The sequence below is a fragment of the Octodon degus genome, unplaced genomic scaffold (assembly GCF_000260255.1).
Source record: "Octodon degus isolate 3935 unplaced genomic scaffold, OctDeg1.0 scaffold00234, whole genome shotgun sequence".
NCBI lineage: Eukaryota > Metazoa > Chordata > Mammalia > Rodentia > Octodontidae > Octodon > Octodon degus.
The window spans coordinates 2,068,729-2,076,787 of record NW_004524810.1 but is presented as its reverse complement, the minus strand read 5'-3'; the positions used below and the strand labels follow the sequence as shown (position 1 = coordinate 2,076,787).

Below are 8,059 nucleotides of genomic sequence, written 5' to 3'. Positions count from 1 at the left end.
AAGAATCAACAAATGAGAGAGGTTTATTTTTTGTTTCTGATGCTGAGGACCGATCCCAGGACATCCAGTTTGCTAGGCAAGCATTCTACCACTGAGCCAATTCTCCAGCCCCAGAATCAACAAATGAAATCTCATCTTACTAAAAAGTTTTGCACAGCAAGAGAAACTAACAGAGTAAAAAGACAACCCACAATGTGGGGAAAAATTATTTGCCAGCTGTTCCTCAGATAAAGGATTGCTGTTGAGAACACAAAAAGAATTCAAAACAAATCAGGCCTCCCAAATTTAAAGACCCAATCTAAAAATGGGCAAATGAAAGAAATACATACTTCTCAAATGAAGAAATACAAATAGCAAATGAAAAAATGTTCAGTATTACTAGTCATTTCTAGGGGCAAATTAAAACAGCAGTGAGATCCCTTATCATCCTGGAAATAATGTCTATCATTAAAAAAATCAACCAATAACAAATTCTGGCAGGGATATGGGGAAAAGAGAACACTTCTCCACTGTTGTTAGGAGTGTAGACTGGTGAAACCACTGTGAAAATCAGTGTGGAGGTTCCTCAAAAAATTGGGAATGGAGGTCTCATTTGACCTAGCTATTCCACTTGTGGGTATCTTCCCAGATATACAAGAGTGTAAAATACTAATGGTGGAGTTAAAGGCCTAGAAAATTTAGAATTGACTTTAAAATAAGAAGTAGTTCTTAGAAATAAATTTTCCAGAAGAAAATAAACAGAACATCCAGAAACTCCTTTCCTCCAAGAAAATGTCTGATGTGATTATTCAATTTAAATGAAAAAATTGTAAATTGAGAGTGCTTGCTTCTGGTTATTGATCACTGATATTAACCAAGTGGTCTTAGCTACAGCCTACTTCTCCTGAGCTTCATTTTTTAATATTAATTTTATTGAGAAACAAATAGCAATGAGACAGTTTCAAAACCGATTAGTAGGACAGTTTCAATAATTAATACATTGCATATTGTTGTCTTCATAGTGGTTATTCATAGTACAAGATGCAGACATGATAGCCTGTCCAAACACTATCAGGACAAATCTTTCTTCTCATTGAATTAAGAGAGAGTAGCTGTGTATCTATCCCAGCTACTTTGTATATACAGATACAAAATGGTCCTTCATTTGCATCCCCTTTTGTCAGAGATGGGTATTCCACTGCCACTTAAATATTGTAGGTGTGTGAATTCAGCAAAATAATCCAATATAGTCCAGTAGTCCATAATAGTAGTGGGTTATCCGTAGGACTGGCAATGTCAGAAGTTGTTGACTTGAGCCTTTTACAGCTCAGCATATTAATATGGCTTTACTTTTTATACTTCATTTTTATAATTTTCTGCTGGATGGTTAAGACCAAGGTAAAGCAAGAGATGTATAACAAGGGATGTAACTTCTGTATCTGGTAAGGTCAGCCAAATCCCCTCAGGATTTACCCTGAAGCCCCGTACCGCAGTTTGCAGATCGTTTGTCAGTGTCAGCCATGTGGATGAGTCACGGCTGCTGCTAAGGCACTCTAGCAAGATGCAGAGCTGTATGACCACCACATGAACATTTTCATCACTAGCCTGCAATGCCCTGGCAAAGCTGTCTGCCAGCCTCCTACCACACTCCTCATGTATCTGCTGTGTGAGTCTCATGTGTTGAGAAAATTAAGAACTTAAAAAGTATGAAGTGGGTAATAAAGTCTGTAGGAAGATTAGCAAAACTTAAGACAGTGCTGTCCTAGTGGGATTCCTGATAAAAGCCTACACTGAAATTATCTCAGGGCAGGAAGGTTCAACAAACTATGTGCAGACTATACGCAAATGTACATGATATGATCTTAAGAGAAATTTTAGAAGCCTACATCATCTGATATTTCTACAGTTTCTCATTTCATAGTATTTAGTTCCTACTAACCTTTCATAGACTTATAAAATACATTGACCTTTAAATCAGCTTTTAGGTAAGCCCTAGTATACTGTAAATATCATAATCAGAAAAATCTAAGGGACTCAACATAGCCACAGATTTCTGTGTTAAAAAATTTGCTATGCAAAGGCCAGCCAGATAGTTCAGCAGACTGAAGCACCTGCTCAGGCAGAGTGCAGTGGCTGGGGTTCAATCCCCTGCATGCTGCGCTGGCCCCACCCCAGGGCACAAGCGGATGGCAATTGACACTGGGTGTGGTGGCACGTGCACTTGTAATCCCAGTGCTTGGGAGGTTAAAAACAGGAGACTCACTACCTGTCCAATCTATGCAGTGAGACCCTGTAGACCCTTTCCTAAATACATTAAAGAAATAATTACTGTTCAGTAGGAGGGTTTTACAGGAATCATACTCAAATATTTGAAAGAATTAGAAAGAAAACACAGCAAATGTCAAGCAGTGTACAGTGTATTTCTCTCATTTATAACACTCATCTTCAAAAAAGTGATGTGAATGGAGAAGGCTATTTTATCCATGGTACAAATGCAGAAGTCACTACAGTTTGGAAAGTTGAAGGAAACAGGAGCAGAACACATAGCATAGTTTGCAAGGTCCATGCTCCCATCAGCTCTGATGTCTCCAAGACCTGTAATGTGCCAACACACACACACACACACACACACACACACACAGAGGAAATATGTTGAACAAAGAATTCACCAAATAAACCCCAAAAACTACAACTCAGGATCTCTTGTTTTCTCCAGGACCAAAGTTCTATTTCTTTTACTTTTTATGGACAATATGAGTATAGTCATGGGAAATTAGATAAAAAGATTTTCCTCCACCTCACCTTCCTTAATAATATATTAAAAACTAAGAATATGTGAATTCATAATGTCTCTTCAAATTTTATCTTGATGTAAGTCTAAAGAAAAACGGAACCTGAATAGGCCAGAACTCCAGCAAATGTTCCAGACTCTTTATTTGCTCAAAGATGTCTCCATTTTATTTTTCTGTTCATAAAAGTTCATAATTAAAATTGCAAAGAGCAGCCTAATCTGCTTCCTCATTTCAGTGCCTCCGTACATCACTGATTCTGCTGACCTAATAAAAGGAGCTCATCTTCCCCATATCAGTTGATGGACCAAATTACTGATGAGCTAGTGCCTGCTTTGTGTACGGACTAAGGCTGTACTTAATACACTGACTCCATTAGCCGCTTACAGCCACTTTCAAGGTTTAACAAAGCAAATTGAAAAACCCATTTAACACATTTCCTGACAATATTGTGGTCCTTGTCTTGATTTCCTTTAACTCATTCCTTCTTATTTATTTTGAAGCCATGTTTCAAGATGCTCAGGAAAGCCAGGGAGGAACGCATACTGCCAAGAGTATCCAGTCCCCTTTTTACTACGCGATTTATTTCACAGATTGCTTCATTTAAGAACTACCTGAGTGAATTGAAGCTGGTCAAGGAATAGCTTCCAGATTCTCTCAAGCACATGAGAGCCATCCATGAGAACACTGTCCGCTTGATCCCTGACTTGGCAAGGGGAGGAGCGGATTCTCGCTTTTCTCTTCAAGGCTATGGTTAGAGCAGTCTCCAGTTTTGTTAATAGCATGCCAGCACTGTCACTTCTGATCAGGGAGCTGCTGTGATCCTCATGAGAGCCACTTTGTATGACATGAAGCCAGCTATTACTAAGTGAGGTCTGGGGAATAATTAAAAAGCAGGCATTTTGACTTTTAAATATTCTACTGTCTTTAAATGGTTTAAATAATTCCTAAGCATAAGTGCCACCAGGGAGAGCAGGGTGTCAGCCACAGAATGGATGTTGTTGCTAACAGCCAACAGCTGGAAAGGGACCATGACAATGCCCCCTGCTTCGCGATGCTTTCCTGGTAGCCAGCATTACGCGAGCTTGGGAGCCCAGCAGCGCAGCACAGAAGCGAAGCTCATCTGTCTCCTTGTCAGGAGCACCGCAGGCATCCCGTGTACAAGCCGTCCCAGCTCTACTCAGGCTGAGCTGGATCATAACCTAAAAAGAACCCTTTCAAGGGTGAGAGGCCTTTTATGGTAATTAATCCTCCCGGAGGCACAGTCCCCAATGTCACCTGAGCATAAAGGAGCAGACAGGAAATCCCACCATTTTAAACGTTTTGTAGAGCTTACACTGAAAAGGTGCAGTGTCACAAATTCCAAAGGAAAACCAAGTGTTTTCCTAACGATGCTACAATAATCCTCTGGGTGTTTCATTGAATCTCATTTACACTTTTGCAACAATCCATAGACCTCTTTGGGCAACTGAAACCTCTTCTTCAGACATTGGACAGACTGCATTTGTTGTCTCTTCCTATTGTCCTTTCTGTTACAAACGTGAGCATTTATAGTTAAAGGTTGCCCCCTTAACCTCTAGTTCTATATCTAATTCTCAGTTGCTTTCTATACCTCCTTTCTCAGCTGACCTCTCTCATAGCAGCAGATTAATTTCCCAAAGTACACTTTGATCATATCTTACCCTTATTTGAAAAGCATCAAAAGCCCGAAGTCTAAACTACTTCGGCTGCCTTGGGGTCGTCCAGAGCATGGGCATATGAGTTCTCAGCTATAAACAACACTGGCCCAAGGAGTGATACATGCACCATATGAATTCTCAGGAGAGCAAGAGACGTCCAGATTGGCTGTCAAGGATAGGCTTCAAAGGATGAGAAAAGAAAGCTACAGGAATTTGGTATCTAATATGTGCTTCTCGCGCCATCGAACCCTTTGACAAGGAGAAAATTAAAACTGAAATCATTCAAATTAAGGAAGTGAAAATAATAAGCTAGCATTTTTCATCAGCGGAAATGTTAATAATCAAAAAGTAGAGAAGGATTTGAGAAAGAGCGTTCTCTTACATTGTTGGTGAAAATACAATTAGAAGTAAAACATTTCTTAAATGGTATTTGAGTGTGTGTGTGTGTGTGTACGTGTGTGTGCACATGTGTGTGTTTGTATGCATGTAAAGGCATGTACATATTATTCTTTAAGGGACCAAAGACTACACATACAGTATGTTATTTGGAGAAACAACAGTGATGAGAGAATGCCTTCTACATCACGCTGATGCCGCCATCATCAGAGTCTCTACAGAAACTTTTCTTGTCTTCAGGTTTCTTCAGTGCAGTTCATTTAACCTTTTTCTTCTTCTACCCTCTTTTTCAGAACCTAGGATTAGGTGCATTTACTATTATCTCAACTGGTGTTTCAAGCAAGAGAGATTTTTTTTTTAAATCTAGAGAGGAAAAAGCAATTAGTACCACCTGGAAACAGTCTCCTACAGATTGTGTCGTGTGATGCAGAGAGGCTGCAGAAGTCAAGCTGAAAGCTTCTGAGCAAGTTCTGGGCATATCTTACCTCTCCTAACGTTCTTCTACCTGTGCAGCCAACCCCGAGACATCCAAGAGCCCCTTTAACTTCATTAGCCTTTCCTAACCCTCTACGCAGACAGCGTTGATAACATTTTTAGGGATTCCAGTACTCTGCCATCTGTTTTAATTCTAGTGTGAGCTTATTGTTTTAAATACTTAATATTCAATATAGTCCAGTAGTCCATAATAGTAGTGGATTATCCGTAGGACTGGCAATGTCAGAAGTTGTTGAATTGAGCCCTTTACAGCTCACCATATTAATATGGCTTTACTTTTTATCCTTCGTTTTTATACTTTTCTGCTGGATGGTTAAGACCAAGATAAAGCAAGACCTATATAACAAGAAATGTAACTTTTGTATCTGCCAAGAGCAGTCAAATCCTCTCAGGATTTATCCTGAAACCCTGTACTGCACCTACAATACTTAAATGGCAATGGAATACCCGTCTCTAACAAAACTAAACCAAAAAAGGGGATGCAAATGAAGGACCATTTTGCATCTGTATATACAAAATAGTTAGGATAGGTATACACTTATTTTCTCTTAATTCAATGAGAAGAAAGATTTGTACTAACAGTGCTTGGACAGGATAACATGTCTGCATCTTGTACTATGAATAACCACTACAAAGACAATATGCAATACATTAATTATTGTAACTGTCCTACTAACCAGTCTTGAAACTGTGTCATTGCTATTCTTTTCTCAATAAAATTAATTTTAAAATTTAAATACCTAATATTGAAAAATTTCAGACAAAAGAACTAAAAAGAAAGGGAAAAAGACAAGGAGTGTCACGAGGCCTTACTGTGTGTCGGGTGGTAATTCAGCATTCATTTTCTCTTCACGATTTCTTGTTTTGTGAAAATCAAATGAAAACAGCAGCCAATAATTCACAATACTAAAATATGAACTTAGTTACATGTGTTATGCTGCTCACTTTGTACTTCCTGTTACATCAGGAAATGAAAACCTGGAGTGCCATAACTATGCAAAAATATTGTTGGCTTATTTACTTTGCTAGTCATCCAGAGACTTCAGTTAGTCTGATGTTCAGTGCAATATTTGAAAGTTAGACTTCCAACTGCATTCAAAATTTCCCCCTTGATCATATCCCACCAACTACATGAGAATGATTCCAAAAAGTTCTAAGGAAATTTCTATCTCTTCTATCGGGCAATTATACTATCACACCAAGTGAAATTAATATTGGTAACACAGCATAAACTCTTAAATATGAACAAGATTGCTTGCTTTTTTAAAAGTCGGTCTTAATGAAATATAGTCCAAAGCAACAAGTAGGTAGATAAGAAAAGGTCCTATCGTTTTGTTTAGTGAAATTCTGTATCGTTTCTATTTTTTTTTACTGTATTTTATTCTCTTTAACCAGAAAAAGAAAAAGCCTTGAGGAGAATGAAAAAAAGAACTGAGATACAAAATTGGCAGATTTCACATGAATAATATTTTAAGTTCAAAAATTCGGTCGGGGGAAAATGAAATTTTTATAGCATTCTTGTACTTCTGAGCTAAATATTTATTGAGTTGCTCTTGCACGTTAAGGTTTTAATTTATTTATCTGAATAAAACTAACGGAGAATCTTATATGAACACAAGAAACGCCACATACTGAAGTGTAATGGTGAAGGGAGTCCGTACTCTATTAAACGCCCCGGATCAGCACAGCGGAGCTCAGTTTGCTCAGCAGCCTTGAGCTCTATGCCTCATGGCTTCCCGCATTTCAGGAGATCTTTACTAGCTCCCACTCGTGACTTCACTCCTGCAGAAGTATTTCCTGCAAACTTAGCTCTGTATGGCTCTGTGCCGCGCGCGCTTCACAAGCGCTTCGAAGGTGTCTCACTGCCTGTCCTTGTTCCTTTCCCCTTAAGCTTCCCACGGCCTTTCCACGTTCTTTACATGTCTGCACGTGTGTGAGCGCAGTTCCTTCCACTCTGGAGGATTCACAATAGGCAAGTGTGACAGCCGGAAAGCAGAGCTGAAATCATTAGTGGAAGAAAGCGGTGCACGTATTTGCATTAGTATTTCTAGAAGGAAGAACATGGTGGAGTGTAATTATTTTCCCAAATTAAACTGGAAATGCAGCTTAACATTGCAAAACTCTGGCACTCAAAGTTGTTTTCTCTGTTGATGAAACTGTAATTATACTATTGGGCAATTTAATTAATTTTGTGTTTTATTACAGAAGTCCATGATTCTGCCTAAATAGAGTTAAATTAATAGAATATAAATCAGTTTGTCACATCTCCAAGAAATTTCTTGAAGGGTGTTTGGCTTTAATTTGTAAAATCTAGTAAACTCCCCATATGATAAAATTAATCATCTTTCTCTCATATCTTTTCATCCAGAATTCAGGTTAAAAAATGAATGATTTTATACCCTCATTAACCACTTTGCCTGCAAAATACTAAAACTCTCAGATAAGCTTTAAATGATTACACCACAGAAACAACCCAAGTTGTTCATTAAATTAACTCCTAGCTGAAAAAAATCAAAGAAAAATCACGAATAGAGCTGAATTTAAAAGTTACTACATGGTAAAAGAACAATTTTTATGTAATTGTAAGTTCCTGAATAAGAATGGCCCCAAGACAATAATCACTTATGAATTCAGTTTTTTAAAATAATGATGTCATTTGTTTCTTTTTTAACTGTGCCTAAAATACTATTTCTGTTCCAGAATCTTTTCCCACAGTCATGT

At 38.2% G+C, this 8,059-nt stretch overlaps 1 protein-coding gene across 1 annotated transcript in view; it reads right to left on the bottom strand.

The window, feature by feature from the left end:
• Nucleotides 1-8,059, bottom strand: part of Nxph1 (neurexophilin 1) — a 337,926-nt gene that overhangs the window by 301,883 nt on the left and 27,984 nt on the right. The window lies entirely within an intron of this gene.